The sequence below is a fragment of the Pteropus medius genome, unplaced genomic scaffold (genome assembly GCF_902729225.1).
Source record: "Pteropus medius unplaced genomic scaffold, Ma_sr-lr_union100, whole genome shotgun sequence".
NCBI lineage: Eukaryota > Metazoa > Chordata > Mammalia > Chiroptera > Pteropodidae > Pteropus > Pteropus medius.
The window spans coordinates 31245223-31266396 of record NW_024340696.1 but is presented as its reverse complement, the minus strand read 5'-3'; the positions used below and the strand labels follow the sequence as shown (position 1 = coordinate 31266396).

The 21174-nt window shown below is 38.6% G+C and overlaps 1 protein-coding gene across 1 annotated transcript in view; it reads left to right on the top strand.

Annotated features, from left to right (window-relative positions):
• The first annotated feature begins 1306 nt into the window (after nt 1-1306).
• Nucleotides 1307-21174, top strand: part of HS3ST5 (heparan sulfate-glucosamine 3-sulfotransferase 5) — a 250121-nt gene continuing 230253 nt past the window's right edge. The window contains exon 1 of the mRNA XM_039870710.1: nt 1307-2139. The gene's annotated coding sequence lies outside the window, so the exon portion shown is untranslated. The remainder of the gene's footprint in view (nt 2140-21174) is intronic.

The following is a 21174-nucleotide window of genomic DNA, read 5'->3' as shown; positions in this document are numbered from 1 at the left end:
GGAAGGGGGTAGGCTGGCTGTTGAATGAGAATCTAGAAATATTGTGCCTCGCCAATTGCGTCCTACCTTTCATTTTCAGATTGCCTAAATTAACGGAGTTAAATTATCATAACAAAAACGAATGGATACTGGAAAAAGTGCTCCAATTCTTTCTAGTGCTGGTGCCAGGGATCATTCTAACAGACCTCTAATTAAATGGACCAATCCTCTTCACTCACCCCAGGTTGACTCAACTTTGCATTCTATGACTGTCATTTGAAAACAAACAGTCACCAGCAATAACGCTGTGATTTCCTGCCTAAAGGACTTTCCGTGTACTGCATTTGTACTATGACATTAGCAAGATAAAAAACAAAAACAAAAAACAAAAAAAACTCCACAGGGAAAAACTTTATCAATGAGAAAGATATTAGTTTTCCAGCAATCTTTGGGTGGGTGGGGAGAAGACATAGAGGAAGCACCTTGGGAGAGAAGCACCAAAACATCAGTCTCAGATCAGGTGGTATCCTTTCTACCAGGCAAAGAGTACAGTAAATAGTACATAGAGTTCCCTGGCCCATTGATTTTGCTGGGAGCAAAGGGTATGAGAAACATAGACTGAATTGGGAAGGCAAATTTGGGATTTAGACCTGGAAAAAGCTTGAACCCGCTCTCTGCTTCCCAGCTAGGCGGTGATCGCCCCCTGTGACTCCGGATGCACACAGCAATCTGAGAACTGCCATCGCCACCACCTGACCCCTCAGACTTAGCTCTTATGCTTGATGCTGGAGCCACACACGAGCTCCCTGGACACTTGTGTGCCCTCAAGCTCCAGGTATAGGCCCCTCTAACCCCAAAGAGACTGGTTTCGGCTTCTTAGAGATTGAATCTCTCCGACTTGTATGTCTCAGGGTTCTGCCACTATGGTCATTTCCACGGGTTCTCCAAGCAATCGTCGAGAGAGCCCTGCGCGCCCACTCCACCTCCCTACCGAGCAGCTGGCCCGCGGCTCCAGCGCCTGAGTGGGACGCGTGGTGCTCGGCCACAGGACCTCCGCCTAGGGGTAAATCCTCTCCTCCCTTCTTTCCGCCTACGACCCTGCCCTCCCCCTGCAGCAAGCCGCTCCAGCGTGTGCGCCCATCTCTCGGCTGAAAACACCTGCGCTTCCTTCTCCACCCTTCTCCGCCCTTTACGCTGCGGTTTCTCCACAGCCTTTGGGAGATGAGGAGCGGCAGCTGAAGGAGGAGCAGGAAGAGGAGGGAGAGGGCGAGGAGGAGTAGGGGCGGGGTGGGTGGGGAGAGAGGCAGGAGGGTGTGGACTGGCAGCCACTCTGCAGCTGGTCGCCGGGGATCTGGTCTCTCCCGCGCGCCGGAGTGATGGAGAGGAAGGGATTCGCTTAGACACACACACGCGCACACAGCTGGGCACGTCTCCGGGAGGCAGCTGCCCGCTGAGGCGCGCCGGGGGCCGAGCGGCGGCGGTGACAGCGCACGCCGCGGGGAGTGGGGAGCTCGCACAGCTTGGCACCGGCGGCTCCAAGACCCAGGAAGGAAAGAACCCTGACACACTGACTGTTGCTCTTTGGGGCGGATCCAGAGAGAGCAGGCTGTCCAAGGAGGTGTCACCAAGGACGCCAGAGGCTCTGCCCCCAGTGCTGAGGGTCTGGGGTGGCACTGGTGCCCGCCCGGGGCGAGGAGGATGCACCCCTCCTCCCGCAGAGCGGCTGCGAGCCCCGGCACTGCGCGGACTCGGGCTCCAGCGGCTGCCCGTGCCGTGCCCGCGCTGCGGGAGCGCGCCTTGCCGCACCTGGCTGGAGTCTCCCCGGGAAGTGCAGGAAACGCGCCCTAAACTCCACTACGTACTTCTCGCCCGCTTCCTCCTCCTCCCCGCTCCCCGCCCGGGACCTCGGCGCTGTCGCCTGTGCCGCCAGCGTGTGGGGTCCGCCCGCCTCTTATTCTCACGCGCGCACGCACATCCTGGTTCGCTCGCTCGCATTCACGCCGACTCGCTCTCCGTCTCGGCGAAGCTCGGGCAACCGAAACTACTAGACCAACTGCTGCCGGGACTGCAGGAGCCGCCCGGTGGCCTGGCGTGACCCGCCGCCGGCCCCGGTGCCCGGGGCTCCCGCTGGCGCCTCCGCCGCCGCCGCCAGGGACGATGGTGAGCAGGGTGAGCTGCCTGCCTCGCGCCGGGGAGGGGCTCGAGCATAGCGGGCTTAAACCTCGTAGATTTGGGGGAAAATAAAAAGGAGAGAAATCGCCAAGGGGAGACATTCGCGTGATGCCAGCCAAAGCACTTTGCGAGGTTTTCCTAGGCACTGCCTGGGGAGACTTTTCCGACGTTCCCCGGGGCTCGGGGGTAAACTAGTGCGAGATGGGATAACGGCGGGGTGATTTCCAGAGTAAATTTAGAGTCATCTGTATTAGTCTGTCCGTCGGTCTGTGTCTCACCCAGAGCTGGACGCAGCTCTCCGGGCTCTCTTTCAGGGAGAGAGGCACCATGCGTTTAACTGCGCTCGGCAGAGTTGGGGGCTAGCGCTGGGACACTTCCCGGGGTGGCTGCGGGGTTGTCGCTTGCAGCGCGAGACGGCCCGAGCAGAGGGCAGGTAGAGGGCAGGTAAAGGATCAGTGAACTTGTGGATAGGGTGTATCCTTTTCCCCAGCCGGCTCCTACCCCTTGAAGCCCCAGTCCCCGCCCCCTGAGAGCCCCAGTTCTGGAAACCCATCTCACCCACCCCTCAATACACACACACACAGCACGTACACACACACACACACACACACACACACACACACACACGATAGATGCCATTGAGGGGGTGCTCATATTGTTCTTACTAAGAGGTGTGCGAGGTCTCTGTGGCTATTGACTCGAGCGCAGAGAGACTTCTACTTCTGGGACTTGGGCTACAGCCTTGGGTTAGGGAAGCGAGGAGCGTGCAGCCTCATGTGGATTCCTCTACCTGGCGATTCAAGGTGCACGGTAAACAAACCTCCGCCACAACTCCAGTCATCTTGCCTAGGTGAGCTCTGCTCTCCCGCTTCCCTCTTTTGAGTGCTTCAGGCCACCCACCCAAAGGAGGTGCTGCTCAGATTCTTGGTCTCCCCAGTCCTCTCTCGGTAGGTCGGTCTCCCTCCCTCCCTTCTCCTTCTTTTCCTCCCCCCAATACCAGTTTCTTCATGGGAAACATTGATCCCTTGAGGGGAAGTTTAATATTTGCAAAGTGCTTTGTATCATATTACTTCGTGGATACATTTAATTGCACTGTAACTTTTCTCTGATTTATGTAAACTTAGTCTGATAAATAGCAGGGTCGGGGTGAGGTGGGAATGAAAGTGGGTGGGCGTCCTTTCTGTAACGGTGCTCTATTCTAAACTGATTTGCTGGAAGTGATATAAAGCTGGTGCTTCTGAAAGCTTTTGCTCAGTAGTTTTGACGTATTTCAGGGCTTTAGACAATGTTTCCGCATTACAATGTATTTCAAATATATTCAACTTCTTTTGCAAGAAAAAATAGTTGAAGAGAAGATAATTAAAGCGACTACAAATTTTGATATAAAAATTATTTTTTAAGTTCTTTCATTGGTATCAATTATATTGTATGCTGCAGATTTTTAAAGTTATCTTAGTGGTTTCTCCTAGTGAAGCTCTTAAAAGGCGAAATGAAAACAATACTACTTACCTTCCTCCCCGTAGTTGTGTACCAATGATCCTTGCTCAATGTGACTGCATGAACAGCAGGGTAGGCTTCTTTACTTTAGGAACATGAAGTCACTCACCAGTGAATTGATAGGACACATTAAGATATTACAAGAAATATAATGGTAGGAAAGAAACTATTGCTTAAATTTAACTGCCTCCAGTGTAGGGAGTTTTAACAATGAAATGAAAACCTCTCTGACCCCTTCCAAATTACTCCTGGCTGTTTTAAAATATTATTTTCTCAATTAATAAACCATATAGAAACATCATTAATAATGTAAAATAGTATTTTCAAATAGAGTCCTAAAGCAGATTATATGGGAAGTTACAAGCATAATATTCAATGGAATTTTACAGAAGTACTAAGATCATGGTTTCTAGGTTAAGCCAGACCTCATGCTTAGAATTTAATACTGGAAGTTGCTTCCTATGACATCTTTGTGAGAAGGTGCTGCTCACAGTATGTTGATTATGCTTGCATCATTGGCCTTATCATTTTGGAAGTATACACAGATGTTTTTCAATGAATAACCTTCTTACTCACTGAATTTTCATTCATTCAAAAAGTATTTCTTGAGCACATGAGCACACAGTATGCAAAGCTGAGCTGGGTGTTATTTTAAACAAGAAAGGATTTTCGGTAGCAGCAGAATGCTTACTCCTACACAGTAGAAAAAGCAGAGCATTGGCTTGCTTAGAGAAAGAGCATCTTGCCCAAAGTAGCTGGTAAACGAAGAGTTGTTTCAGAAATCATATGAGAGGTTAACCAGCCAACTTTGTTTTCACCATAAATTCCACTGTTCTTCTTAACCCACAATATCATTTAGGTATTATTCCACTTCAGAGAGTTGACTTTGACTTTAATCTTGCTCTTTGAATACTTTGGAGAAATACAACTGTGCACTGCTCTAGCTTTCTGTGTATGATTTCCATGGAGCAGTGCCAGATCTGCATATATCATTAGTATTCATTTATGAGTAAATGCAAATGTTCCTGTTGCATGGAAAAAGCAAACTCGAATTCATAGAACACAACAAATATTTTGCTCCTTTCTTTTCTCATGTCTTTAAAATCTCAGAAACTGTAATATCTCTTAAAAATGCAATTATATGTAAATGAGCAGGTTAACAAAAATTGTTATTTAGGATTTTCTAGAAAAAGAGAAATGTGTTATGGAAATTTTGGTTGAGGAGAATTTTCTTTGACTCTTTAGACATGTGTGACAGGATGAAATAACTTTCAAGGTAACTGCCCAGTAAAGGGAGCTAGCTGAGGAGGTAATGCTTGCTAAAAATGATGCTAAAAACTCTGGGAATTGTGAGCAATAATGCTAAGTTTGTACAATTGAAATTAATGTTAGTATTTATCTATCTTATTGGTCTTTATATGCATGATTTGGGGGGAATTTTAAAAACAATTAAAATATTTTCACATTCTGAAATTATTGCAGTTATGTGAGGCATTATTATCTGGTAATGCAATTACAGTTTGTTTGGTATTAAGAAAAGGCTTATAAGTTTCAAAAGAGAATAAGTCAAATTAAGGAAATAATTATTCAAACCACAGATTTATCTTCATTCAAGTTCTACTTTTTACCCCCAGAGGGAAAGGAAGACCTCAAAACCAAAATAACTTTTTAAACTTTCATTATGACCTAAATCGTTACTATTTAGAAAAACCCTATGTTTCAATTTTTCTGTGAATTTACTATGAATTTTTTAAAACCAGCAAAATATAATGCTATTTTTTCTGAAATCCAATTTAATTGTTGGCAAATTTTGCTCACTGTAGTCTGTGTTTGTTTCTGAGTCATGATGTTATCCTAACTTCTACAGCAGAAGTACAATTAAATCAAGATATTAATAACCACATTAAAAATCGCTGATCTAAGTCAAAAGCATTTCAGAGCATCTAACACTTATCAACATAGAAGCAAAAGATATCTGATGATCCACATAATGTTTAGGCAAGATAAATGAACCTCTCTAAATCTCATATGCAAGTTCCATTATCATGTCTTAATTACTAATTGGTACAATAGATTATTTTCCATCTTCCTGCAAGTTTTATAAAAGAAAGCTATGTCAGTATAGCTTTGGAAATGTTGAAAAGTTGGTTTGACTTTAGATCACTTTACCTAGGTTGTGAGTGGGAGGTATATTTTATATGTATACACATATGCTTGTGTACACATATATACATATACACTATGTCTACATATAGAGGATATCTTTATATATTTATTTATGTTTATATATATATGTTTATCTAATAATGTTGAACAATAGGGAGAAGATACCCTTTGTAGCATATGCGATTTGTGAAGTCGCCATCATTTTGAGAATAGTACTTAAAATAAGTGTTCAGCTAGTTTGATATTAAAAATTGAGAGTATATTAAATTTTTTGAATAACTTAAATGAGAAACACTTATAATCTTTAGTTTGTGCCTGATGCTGTCTGAAGATTTTTGCTAATATTAATTCACTTAATTCCGGTAGCTTTCCTACTCACCGCATTTCATAGAGGGAAAATAAGTAGTTAAAGCGGATATTATTATTCCAATTTAGATGAGGAAAGTGAGGCTCAGTGAGCCTAAGTAAATGGCTCAAACTCCACAGCTACTAAATTGTAGCGCTGGCATTTGAGCCCCGACAGTCCACTGTGCTATGCCACTGCCCTTGAACTGATATATTTTTTTAATTTTACTTAAATAGGGGGCTAAGTGGAGAGCAAGTTAAATTGTGAAACAAATACATTGTAGCAACCGAGATTTGTGACAGTTTAAAACTTAGAGTAAATTCTTAAGGAATTCAGAATAAAGGCGATTGTCATGAAGCACTGACATAATCTAAACTAGAGAACTGCTAGAGTAGTACTATAACTTAATGCAGTTTTTAATGCACTCGATTATTTTCTTAAGTTCAGCTACTTTTAAATGAGGTAACTTAAAAACTGATGCCATATTTAAGTAGTTTTAATAGCTCAGAAGATTTGATACTGAATGTTTTATGCTTCCCATAATATCCTTATAATATGAACTTCTTGCACAGAGGTCAATGTTATATGTTTCTGTGTTGTACTTGCCAAAGGAATCAGTTTTACATGAAGATATGAAATGAGACTTATTCTGCGCTAACACACGTGGCATACAATAGTCATCCAATTAATGTTTATTGCATGCAATGATGAAAGGTATTCTAGAAATTGCTAGTCCAGAGGTAAAGAAACTTTAAATGTCTTTATAATTTTACCATTTTAATATTGTAATTTAATATTGAATAGACTTTTTCCTTTTTTGTGATGATCTTAGGACTTTACTATCTATGAAACCCTGTGGAATAATAATCTTTATGAGACTGAGGGGACTGACTGACATAGTAGGAGGAAGATGTTGTAGGGGGGTGTGAAATAATAAACTGGTTAAAATGTTTAAATTTAGAAGTCACAAAAAGGAAAACTGCTTGTAATTGTACCTTTTATGTTAAAATGGCACATAAGACATAACTAACATTAAATAACAGAATCCTTACACTGCTAATGAGGTAGCACAACTATGCTTTCATAAATATTAATCTAGTATTTAGTATAGTTCGGGGAACTATTTAGGAACATAAGAAAATATCACTGTAATGCTCTTTGCCATGGTTAACTAACTCATCAGTGAAAAAAATAACAATAATTCTGAATATGCCTCAACATAAATATTTATTAAAGTATAAGTACTGAAGTCAGACAGAGCTTGCTGAGTTAGAATCTCTGTTTCATGGCTAATTAGCTGTTGGATTTGGGGCAAATTACTTGACCTTTCTAATTCTTTCTAATCTCACCTGTTAATATGGTTATGAAAATACTAGTTCTAGATTTTCATATATGATGATACCTATAAAATACCTGGCATAGAGTGTCATTTGTAGTAAAGATTCAGGAAGTAGTAATTGATTTTGCTGTTATCATCATCTTTAACATCACCTTAATATCATCACAAATGGTTAAACATAATGAGTAGATTATTTCATGTCTGTCTTTCTGTCTATCTATATCTATCTATCTATCTATCTATCATCTATATATGAGAATTGGTTGCGTTCCATGATAAAGCACAGCTTCTATGGATTCTCTTACTGTTGAGAGAAATTTGAAGAGAAGAAATATATGTCTCAGACTTAAACTTAATTAAAATGTTACTGAATTTAAAGGCCTGTGTCTCAAGCACAGAAATTGAGAGGAGCATTTTGAGACAACTACTACACAATTTTTTTCTTGTAAGGCCCAGCTAAACATGTTCACCCAATTCTTTGGAAGGTATATTTTCTTATACAGATAAAGTTAATGGGGAAGAACAAAAGGTTTGCTAAAAGCATAGAAACATTTACATTTATCTTTATATTCAATATGAGTTGAAGTATTAGGATAAACAGAAGTTTTTTTCTCTTTTATATTTTATACCATATAGAGTTCATGGCTTAAAGTAAAAAGCTTTTTACTAACTCCGATCATTAAATTTGAATAATTTGATTTAGAAAGTTAAATTTAATTATAGTCTTAGGTTTTTTTTGTTTTTTTTTTAATATAACTCATTTGATTCTGGTAGCCACCAGGCTATTCTCAATTTACAGACTTATAAAGCTTAGAAATGAATGTTCTTCCTTGTTATTTTGTCCTAATAAATATACCTATTTACTTCCTTTATTTGTATAATAAGCGATAATAGCTAACATTTAATTAATATTTACTGTGTACCAAGCATTGTATAGGTCATAACACGTTTCATTCCCACAAAGCATTCAAGGAATACATGTCATTATTATTTCTATTCCACAGAGGAGACCCAGAGAGGTCCTATAGCTAGAAGACTGGAGCCATAATCCCAACCCATGGCATCTGGCCAAGAAGAGCCCACACTTACCCACATCAACCAACTCAGTGGCAATTAGCCCCTTAGCATCATCCCTAATTTCTGGGTCTTCCCTATAACAAAAGAGGGGTTTATTTTCAATAAAGGTTACTTTCTTGGCTTTGTCATCTCACAATATTGCCTATGTATATGCAATGGCCACTAAAGCAAAGAATGAGACCCTATTAATTTTTAGTAAACTATTGGATCTACTTTTAAGTAGGTTTAAATAGATCTGCCAAGATACTGCTAAATAGTTGTATCCATGCTCTCTGTATGGAGTGGTAGGGAACTGACAGTCCATGTTAGTGGAATTTCTTTATCTGGTGAGCCAGCTGCCTGCGATCTGAATATCCTAATTGCCTAACGTTTTCTGAGTGGAATAAAGTAGTATAGAACCAAAGGGCACTGGAAAGGGGCTCTTCTTCCCAGCATGGAGAAGTAGAAAGGTTCACTATGGGGAGAGCTCCAAGATCCTGCAGATCCAAGGGTTCCTTCCTCCCTAGAATAGCCAGAAAAGGCCGGGAAATTGTGCTGGATCGTGTTCTCGTCACCTTTGTTTCCATGGTACTTGGCACATAGTATAATGGGGCAGACACAGAACTTCTTTCTGTGGGCATCTCAGAACGTAGAATGCAGAGAGCTGAGGAATCCAGACAGAAAGGACATGAGGAGGCAGGATTGTCATGTCTCAGTGACAGACTAGAGAAGGAGAAGGAGAAATACAAGATGATCCCAAAGTACCTGTGTTCCTACTATTATCCTTATAGCTATTGTATTTAGTGTGCTAGATGATGGAGAGACTTTATGGTGAGGACAAAGGCTGAGATCCGTTCTGCCTGAGAGCAGGGAAAACTTGCCCCCCAACCATTTCCTCTCTTCTCTAGTTTCCTAAGTGTTCATAAGTAAGCATCCATCTAGCAAGGATATTAATTTTTAAGAATAGATTTAGATTTCCATTTCTCTAATAATGGTCTATAGATAACTAGGCAATTTTAATTTTTATATTCTACCTGCAAGACTAAGTTTCAGAAAGTTCCATACTAGTTTATGAGCTGATGTTTTAGTTCATCTTCTATCTAAATTATTTTAAATATATTTAAGAATCGTATTACTTTTCATTTCTCCCTATAAAGCAAGAAACTTATATTTAACCAATTGTGAATATCTACTTAATGTGATAGAAAAATCTGATTTTTCTTTTAAGATTTGAGATAAGCATGAATTTAAATTCTTTCACCATGACCACAGTGGACAACTCAATAAAACCAAAAAACTTGCCAACATATTATAATCACATTTAGAATCATCTAGTTCAAAAGAAATAGAAATGGTCTGTTGATTAATGTATTTAATAGCCAACGTTTTTTGATGTGTGTCACCATTCTCTGGTGAGTGGCCGTACATACAAATAAAATAAGAAATTACCTTCAAAAATAAAAAATATATATATAATATTACCTTAAAACATAAAATATAAAAATATAATACACTATTCATAAAAACATCGATACAATTAATACAGTATTTAAACTATAACTATTTTAGCCAATTTCTTTTATTATGGCATTATTTCTGAAATTAAAAACAAAAACAATAATAAATATCATATTTTCTTTGCTTCCCTTCTAAAGTATGGAAAAGCAATAACTAATATTCCCTAGTTGTATTAACATTATATTCCCATCGCATACCTTAAAGCTGAGAGAACATGAGCTATATAAAAGTAGAACCAAGTTAATCCTATCTGCTTTCAGTTATGAACTTACTTAAAATCCTCATACTATTATGAGAATTTAACTATATTCTATTTTAAAAGATACTATAACTAGGGATATATGTTACACCCCTAATTTGTTTACATGTATGTCTAACATTATATTTTGTATAATTATGTTAATAGATATTACATATATAATTTTTTATCTGCCCTGATTAGCTTCTCAATTACTAAATAATTGTGTTGCCTTGAGAAATGATATAGCTTTATTTTCTTATTCTCTTGTAAGCATGAAATTCTCTGTGACCTAATTCCATCACAATTATATTCAGCCATGCTTTGTCTACAGGTGGTTCCCTATATACAATAAATGATCCCAAATATATTTGAAGATAAAAATGTCGGAAAGCTGAACAAAAGATTGGTTTGTGTTGTAAGTAGGCGACCATAGAATTCACCATCCAAGGATATCTTTGAAGGTGAAAGGGGATATATTAATAATTATGCCAAGAGAGAAAAATAGTGTAAAATTGCCTTCCTGTGCTCAGTGATCCTGCTGTCTGGGGAGACCAGTGCTAGGAGCCTGAGCCTGTACCTTCTTCCATTCCCCAACCCAGGTTGAGGCAGAAATTCTGGTAACTGCACATGTTACAGTCTTTGTGCCAGAATGCCCCACATACCTAAATTAGGCTTGAGGATTCCTTTTTCTTTTATTCTAGAAGAGAACTAAGTGGATTTTAGCTCCCCAAGTTGGCAAAGGCAGCCTGATGTAGGAAGAGGGTGTAGTGCAGAAATGAGAACTGAGATCGGTGTGAGTAGGTAGCCTTGTGGGACCTGTGGATGCTCCTATGAGGAAACACCATCCATGTTCTCCCCACCCTGACCATCACCAGACCAGAGGTGGGAGGCATGAATTTGGCCCTGCTGTTAAACTCTTGCCACCAAGTAACACTTGCCAGCTTCAACCAAATGGAGTGTACAGCAAGATACATTATCATGACAATAGCTCAAAATCATTGCTCATACATTTAGCAATTATTCATCGAGCACCTACTATATTCCAGGAAAATGATCAGTTGATTGAAAAGACTGAGTTTGGCATATGACAGGTGATTTGAGGATACAGTGAAATTGTGGTTGTCTGAAACCCATAAAAGTCAAAACTTTCAGAGGTTCTACTACTATCCATGTATATATTTTGGTTCCTCCCACCCCTTTGAATAAATCCTACTTTTTAGGGAGCTCACTGGCTATTTAATGTGTTCTTCCTTCTATTGAGATGATCATCACTTGGAATTTTTAACATATGGCTTTTTAGAAATATCTGGAACAACTCATATTTTTTCGGTAAAAATTAATGCCATGGAAAAGGGAGAATTTATACCATTCCCACTGGACTATGCATCCCTTACCCAAAGGAGACTTACTGAACAAAAAGAATTTAAGTTATTATGTTTTGCTGATTGTGTTTCAAAATTACACTTAGGTAGTTTTTTGTTTTTCTTTTTTTTTTTAATTTCATTATTTCCCATCTGGAAAGCTTTTCTCCCTTCACTCAGGATGAACAACCAAATTATTAATTCTATTTAAATGTGCTGTATTCAGAAGAGTAGCTGCCAAATTTGTTGGGACCTATAACAAGATAATTAATTATCCAGTAACACGAGGACTATTGGAGTGTTGGATATAAAACAGATGGTGGGAGAAGAAAGATGAGGCAGTCAGGATACTGTGAGTGGTGTGATAAGTCTTTTGGCCTGTGTGGGATAAAGCCACTTGTGCGCCAAGCCTCCCTTGTTCTCCCTGCTGCGTTTATTTTTTCCCCACCGATCCTTCCAGCACCCCATCACTTTACCCCTTGAGACTCCAGTTTCCCTTTCCCACTTTCACCACATTTATTTTAATGTCAGGGGAAGTAAGGGGAGGTGAGGTCAAAAGGTCTGCTCCCCTTAGACCCTGGACACAATGCCAGCATCTGTGGCAGCCCCAGTACCTATCCATGGAGTGAATCAGACTGCCATTATCCTTGTCCTGACTTTGCTTTTAGTCACGTAGCTGTAGAGCTATTAAAGAATTTGAGGTTCATTTCAGAATCAGTCAAGATAAATTAATATTACAAGCAAACAACATGATTTTTTATTTACAAATTTCAAAGACCTAAACTGAATTCTAAAGATTTGTTTTAGAGAAAACCTGGTTGAACATCAGTGAAAAAGGCATACAAGAAACAGTGACTTAGCCCCGCTCCATTTGTCAAAGTGATGCTCCGTGTCTAATCCGGTTTGTGAGCAATTAGAAGGTGCATTTATACTGAATTCAGTATTTGATGGTAGAGATTTGATGGTAGTGACTTCACCATTGATGCTTTTCTTATAGATTACCATCATGATGCAATAACACTGGGAAAGTCATGTACATGTTAGTATTATAAAGAGGGTGACATTTAGATTTCAGATATTAAAAAACTATTTAATTGCAAAGTTTATTACTCATGCACTAAAGAAATACCGAATAACCTAGTTAAGACATCTTCACAATAAAACTCCTCATTCATCATAAAAAAAAAAAAGGAGTGAGTTTCTGATTTGGGGAAGCAAGCAGTCACCTTGTCTATCCCACCCTCTCAATATCAGGCCCATCTTTTATCATTTAAAGTAGAGCTCCCTAAAATAGATTACACTGACAAGTAGTAATTACTGACAGCTGCATTTAATTAGCAAAGCAGATTCCTGCTCATGACAATAAAGTATTATTACATGTTTAGCATTAGCACTGGCAGTAAAGGAGGTGACTTTGCGAACACAGAACTAGAAGACCTGTTTTCTTTAAAAATGCACACAGTTTGGCTGGAACTGAGCTGGTACTATGTGGGAGTCTCTGGTTACAAAAAGAAAGAAAAACAGTAACTATAAAAGCATTTTTTAAAAACAGGCATATTGTACAAGAAATAAATAGTCTAGTGCCAATCATTGGCTCCCAGTCTGGAATTGTTTTTGTGTCTGAGTCTGTGTGTGTGTTAGGGTTCGTAGTGGTGGAGGCATTTGGATGCCAGAGATAGAAACACAATTAATCCATGTAAATTAGTAATTTATGATTATAGTAAGACATTAGTGCCTGCCTCCATCCATCCTCCCTTCCTTCCTATACTTATCCTGTACACAACTCTAGGTTATATAGTATTTAAAAAGTATATGTAAACAAATTTAAGATTTTGTATACACTCTGAATTTTAAAGTTGATTGCAATTTCCATCCATTCTTTCTTACAGTACACTTGGCCTATCTTCTACTGCCCCCTTTTATTCCATTTCCATGGTCCTATCTTGTTCTCATCTGGCAGTTCTTACTAAGCATGAACTTAAAATGATGGGATTCCAGACATCGCAACGAGTGGTCAATATTTTGAGCAATACCATCTTTCTAGCATCATTAATCCATAGTGGATAGATAGCTACTGCTAACTTTAAGGAAGGCTGTGAAAATAGCTAAAACTAGCAATCCTTGACTTAAATGACACTTGCTATTTTTATGGTTTAAATATATAACTTGAGATATATAAAGATCCATTTATTGTGGCATTATCAATAGAACCAATCCTAGAACTTAAAAATATTTTCTCATACTCATGGGATACAATTCTAAAATATTTACTGGAGGCCTAAAATCTGAAGCAAAATATATGATGTTGCATGTCTAGAAGATGTTTTTACGGGGATAGACTAGTGTGTTTTCACAATGCAGCTTTAAGTTATCTGGATGGCATTTATTTTTCAAGTTGTAAAAATAGACTATGTATAATATATCACCATCTTGTAACTTTCCATTATAAATGTTATATTTATAAAAATCAACTTACGTATCCATAGCAATAAGAGGCAAGATGAATATGAATAAAGACATCCTAAATTGATCCTCAAACTAATTTCCATCATCAAACTGTTCAGCAGACCTGCTAAACATTTTTTTAACCTCTCTCTCACTCACCCTCTAGTGGACATAAGTGAAAGAACAAGGGGGATGCCCAAGACAGCCTGCAGAAAGGTAAAGTATGGAGACTACAAAGAATGTGGTCAACTTCTATAGTCATGTGCCACTTAACAACAGGGGTACATTCTGAGAAATGCATCCTTAGGCAATTTCACCATTTTGCAAACATCAGCATCATAGAGTGTACTTACAAAAACCTAGATGGTACCTAGTCTACCTGTTATAGCCTATTGCTTCTAGGCTACAACCCTGTACAGCATGTGACTGTATAAAACAAAATGAAAATTAAATCAAGCACAATGGAAAATGATGCATTCAAAAGATATGGTAGACTTCCCGTCAAGATGGCATAGTAGATAGACCCTGTACTTGCCTCCTCTCATGACCACATCGAAGTTACAACTAAACTACAGAACAACCTAAAATCTCTCAAAGGTTCACAAAACCCAAACCTAAAGCATTTGGCCTCAGCTTACCTGTACCTCTTGCTGAGCAGCCTTGAGCGTAGTACTAGAGGCAGCTGGCCTCAGTTTGTGACTTGGCCTCTCTAGGCACCTCTAAGCCTAGAGGTGGCAGCTATCTGTGGATTCCTGTGGATTTCTTGCCAGGTGGCCTTGGGCAGTGCACAGGCTACGGCTGAACCTGGCCTTCAGCAGGGCCCCTCCCTGGAGGCCCTGGGGCTAGCATGACCAGTGGCCAACTTTGACCTGCACTGGAGCACCACCTGGGGCTGCATTCAAGGCCAACACACCCAAAGGATAGACTAGGCAAGCACTAGAGCTGCTAAACTGAGTCCTGCTCTGTAAGATCAGTCCAACACTGGCCAGTCCTCACAACCAATCAGCCTGAGGGGCCATCCCTCCCATTGATGTGCAAATAGCATCCAAGGCTCGACTACAGTGGGAGGGCACATGCAACCCACACAAGGGGCACACCTGGAGCACGTGACTCAGGTGACCAGGGAGACTGTGCCGCTGGGCCCCACAGGACACCTACTAAATAAGGCCACTCTACTAAGACCAAGAGACTTAGAATCCCTGCCTAATACATAGGAACAAACACAGGGAGGCAGCCAAAATGGGGAGACAAAGAAACATGTCTCAAATGAAAAAAACAGTACAAAGCTCCAAAAAAGGACTAAACAAAATGGAGATAAGTAACCTACTGGATGCAGAGTTCAAAACACTAGTTATAAGGATACTCAATGAACTTAGAGGAAGAGTAAAGGAACTCTGTGAGAACTTTAACAAAGGGATAGAAAACATAAATATGAAGATTTAAAAAAAAAAACATAAAGAAGAACCAGTCAGAAATGAATATAACTGAAATGAATACATTTCAGGGAATCAACAGTAGATTAGATGAAGCAGAGGATCAAATCAGCAATTTAGAAGATAGAAGAAAACACCTAAACAGAACAGCAACAAGAAAAAAGAATCCAAAAAAATTAAGGTAATTTAAGGGGCCTCTGGGACAACGTTAAGCATACCAATATTTGCATCATAGGGGTACAAGAAGGAGAAGAGAGAGAATAAGGAACAATAAGTAATAATGGAAAACTTCCCTAACCTGGCAAAGGGAATAGACATACAAGCCCAGGAAGCACAATGAGTCCCAAAGAAGATGAACTCAAAGAGGCCCACACCAAGACACATCATAATTAAAATGCCCAAAGTTGAAGACAAAGAGGGAGTCTTAAAGCAGCAAGAGAAATGCAGTTATGTACAAGGGAGCTTCCATAAGACTGTCAGATGATTTCTCAATAGAAACTTTGCAGGCTAGATGGAATAGGCATGACATATTCAAAGTGATGAAAAGCAAGGACCTACAACCAAGATTATTCTACCCAGCAAAGCTATCATTTGGAATTGAAGGACAGATAAAGAGTGTCCCAAACAAGAAAAAGCTAAAGGAGTTCACCACCACCAAACCAGTATTACAGGAAATGTTAGAGGGACTTCTTCAAGAAGAAAAAGAAGAGAAAAAAAGATCAAAAGTATGAATAATAAAATGGCAATATCTACATATCTATCAACATTACCATAAATGTGAAAGGATTAAATATTCCAATCCAAAGATAGGGTAGCCGAATGGGTAAGAAAATAAGAACCTTACATGTGTTGCCTATAAGAGACTTACTTCAGATAGAAAGATACATAGACTGAAACTAAAGAGATGGAAAAAGATAATTTGTGAAAATGGAAACAAAAAAAATGGAGTAGCAATACTTATATCAAGACAAAATAGACTTTAAACAAAGGCCGTAACAAGAGACAAGGACTCAGTAATCCCACTAATGAGTATTTATCTGAATAAACCCAAAATACTATTTTGAAGAGATATGTACATCTATATGTTCATTGCAGGATAATTTACAATAGCCAAGATATGAAGGCAAAACATAGGTGGTACATATATGCAATGGAATATTACCCAACCATAAAAAAAATAAAGAATTAAAAAAAAAAATAATGAAATCTCACTATCTGCAACAACATGGATAGACCTAGAGGGTATTCTGCTGAGTGGAGTAAGTCAGAGAATGACAAATGTCATGTGATTTCACTTACATGTGGAATCTAAAGAACAAAATAAATGAACAAAAAAACAAACTCATAGATACAGAGAACATTTTGAGGGTTGCCAGGTGGAAGGGGAGTTGGGAGGATGGGTGAAAAGGGAAAGGGATTAAGAAGTACAAAATGGTAGTTACAAAATAGTCATGGAGATATAAAGTATAGCATAAGAACTATAGTCAGTAATATTGTAATAACAGTATGGTGTCAGATGGGTACTAGATTTATTGGGGTGATCACTTCTTAAGTTATATAAATGTCTAATCACTATATAAATGTAAAATTAATATATTGTATACCAACTATAATTGAAAAAATTTTTTGTTTTAAAAATAGACACGGTAGATACAAGATGTATGATGCTGCTGCTAGCATAACATGTCACACTGTTTTACAACAAACTTTTATAAGTAGAAAAAATACATTGAAAAATAATGATGAAAAGGTTAGTATAATAAATACATAAACTGTAATATAGTCACTTATTATCAACTATTATGTCCTGAACATAATTGTATGTGCCATACATTTATACGACTGTCAGTGCAGTAGGTTTGTTTACAGCAGCATCACCACAAACACGTGAGTAATGTGTTGTGCTACAAGGTTATAACAGCTATGACATCACTAGGTGGTAGGAATTTTTCAGCTCCATTATAATCTTATGCAACCACTGTGTACATGCAGTCTGTCATTGACCAAAATGTAATTATGTGGCATGAGACTGTAGTTCGACACTTATTATCTACAAGTGCAGTATGACCACAGAGTGTTCAACCCCAGACTGAGTGCTGTACCATCTTTGTTCTCAAACACTGATCATTCCAACAAGGATATTTAGAGGAAAAATATTTCAGGAGCATAACTATATTCAAGAATATTTTAAAAGTAAATTTTAAGAAATTGAATTTTTGTGGCTATTACATATAAATATCTGAATGAGCATTCAGGTAAGACCATTTAAGAGTTATTTTGAATATTAAACCACAAAGCTTTACTCACACCCTAAAGCTAAAAGCCCTGATTCTCATAATATATTGGTATTTAAATGCTATTGAGAATAGAGGTTTATTTTTATTTCGTGCTTTAGAAATCAACCAGAATAGAAGATTCTTCACTGAAAACAGTTTACAGGATTCAAGGACATTGACTAAAAAGGAAGTAATGTGATCATTGAAACTGAGTATGTTTGACAACTCAATGTTTCCACTATAAAACTTTCCAAAATTAAATCTGTAAAATTGGAAACATTACTACACAGCTGTTCTAATTATTGTGCTGGTTCATAAATTAGTACTGAGGAATAAAGGCTTAAATATGCTCTTTTAAGAGTATCTTTGACTTTTAATATTTTTATTACTTAGGATTCATATTCTGTTATTAGGCAAAGACTTTTTGAATGCTACTGTGTACTATGGAGATGAACAAAACACCTCTAACTTCAAGAAGTCAGGAAAGTACAGCATCCCTCAAACCCACTTTAACAAAAAAATACCATTTTTATCACATTTCTTTCCCACCGTATTTTTTAACCAGTTACCTATTTTTTTTAAAATCAAAATTGGTCTGGAATATCTATTTTTAAACTGGAACAGCCTTTTCCACAAACTATAAAGGCTACTTTGTGGTTTAAATAGGTACTTATTTTAACCTTTGGCCAACTGTGCCTAGGTGACTAACCCCATCAAATTGACTTGTAGGAATCTCTTGATTCTCTCCCCAAGTCAAATCTCCTACAGCTAAGGATGCATAAATCACCTTTAGAAACTAAACCTAGCAGTGCAGTCATTCAGAAAGTGGGAGTTTAGGTGGATACTTTTCAGGGTTTTTTTGAATCTTTGTTTAAATGTTCCTTTCTCCAGATCGTTGGCCTAGAACCAAGTGTAGACATCTCCTGCATGTATAACTATCATTTCCTAGTTTGACAGTACTTCACTGACTAGTCATATGACTAAAGTTGCCTTATGCTATAACTTCCTTTAAGTTGGATGGACATGTTATCAGCTATCGGAATCACTAGAAAGCATAAGAGTGGTGATCCCATAGACTGGTATGTGAAAAGAGGCTATAATGGGATTTGCTCAGGTCTGAAGACCCATTCCTGATCCATCTGAATAAATTTGATTATGTTAGCCAACATCCATTTTCAGACGTCACAGTATGGAGAGATTACTGATAGACTTTGAGCATCCAGTTGTCTCAAAAATTGTAGTAGGCTTTGGAGAAGGCAAAGGACATAAAAACAAGTAAGTGGCAAGAGAACCCTAAAGTGTACATAGATGTGACTTACCATGAAATACCAGTTTTTTAAGACAATTTATTTTGATGGGCAAATATCTTCAAGAAACTCAGGAGAATAAATCCTAGCCTATGTACTGATTATATATAATTTGGGAGGAAGAGTGCTTGTTTTTTTAAAGCTTGGAGTCAGAAACATTAAACTAATGTTGCATCAAAATGTTTTAGGTCCAAGAATTCTTTTCTGTTGTACCCTGATTAAATGTCAAAAAAACATGTATAAATGATGAATAAAAATGACGAGCTAAAACCAGAAGCCTACCTGTATCAGAAACTATTTGCCTCTCCAGTGCCAAGTTAAAAATGAAAGTTTTCAGAAAAAAAGTATTCAAGGGAGCACAGGTGTAATTCTCTTCACAGGCTCCAGAATCTTGGTTTTCCAATTTTTCTCACCCAGGCATTATATTGGAAGCCAATGAAACCTGACAGCCCTATTATTAAAAAGGGAACTAGAATGGGTAAACATTTTTAGGTGGTCTATGCACAATAACTCTTCTGTTAGGTTGTGTTCATCTCATACAAACTCCTTTTCTTCCTCTGTTGAATCTCACACTATCAGGAGCTACGAAAGGACTGGAAGAAACCAATGCCCCCAGCGCTCCTACTGGAGTCTTCTCAGGATGTCTTTGTTAACACTTATCTCCTGACTCAGTGTCCCTCCAAAACAGCTGTCTAGATCTCTTTGGCCCTAAAGCTAAAACTGTCTTTTGTTTTTCTTTTGACAACCTTGGAAACATTCTTTGTCCCAAATTAAGATCCAATGACTGAAACCAACACTCCTTAACCTACCCTAGGCCACCATAGCTTTATACTGTGGATAGCTTTGCTTATTTTAGCTTTTTGTTCCTTGAGAAGGAAAGTGTAAGCTATACAAAAATAATAAGATTTGCATAGATTGAATAGCCATTGTATGCAACATACTATATTAGACCCTTAACATGCATTCTCTGTTATCCAGTGAGGTAGGTTCCATGTTCCACCGTTGTAGATGAGGAATCGCAGCTTAAATTAAATTGCTCGAAGTTCAACAGTTAAGAAGTAGAGATAGAAATCGAACTCTTATCTTTTTATAAATTATACAACTTCTGCCACTAATCATATTGCCCACTGTAAGTTACAATAAGAAATGCTTTGATTTTTGAGGATAAAATTTAAGTATTTCTCTATTATTATTACTCCCTATCAGGTTAACCATTTTACCTGTATTCCCCTACACACACACAAGTCAACAAATTATGAGTCCTTAACCCCTTAATAATCTTACATATTAAATATGTGTCAGGCAGTTTATACATGTTATCTTTCTCTAATCCCAATAACAATCCTGCTTTATGCTCCCTACTCGCCTTGTACTTTCTAGGTGTATGATTAGAAAGTGTATGACTTATTACATTAGTCAGGAATAGGCTAGGTTGTGCTGAGGTAACAAATGACCCAATCTCAATGGTTTCATACCTCAAAAGTTTATTTCTCCCTCCCACCACATGTCCACTGCAAGTTAGAGGGCTCTGCCCCAAGAGTTCTGTACTCTGGGACCCAGCTTGTCAGAGCAGCATCTACCAGGAACATGATCAATCATGTGGCACAGGGTAAAGAGATCACTGTGGTGGATACACTTGCACTAAAAGCTTTCCCCTGGAAGTGACACAAGTCACTTGTATTCATTTCATTAGCCAAATCGACTCCTATGGCCAAGTCTGACATCAATGAGGCATAGAAATATAGTTCTCCCCCAGGGAGGTACAGCAAATATTTGGGAAGTTTAATACTGTCTACAACATTAGATATGAATGCTTGCCATATCTCAAAACTACCATCTACTTAGTCTTTTTTAGTGGGTAAGTCAAAGAAACCTCTGGACTGGGAATTATAGATGGCAAGAAGAGAAATTAGCTGCAGGGAGTTTTCTCAAGGACTTCCTTAGCAGCTTCTACAGAAATGACCTCCAGGATTCTTGCCCTTTCACAAATAGGTTTCTTCACATGTATTTCTTTTGCTAAAATGGATTATAGTCATTA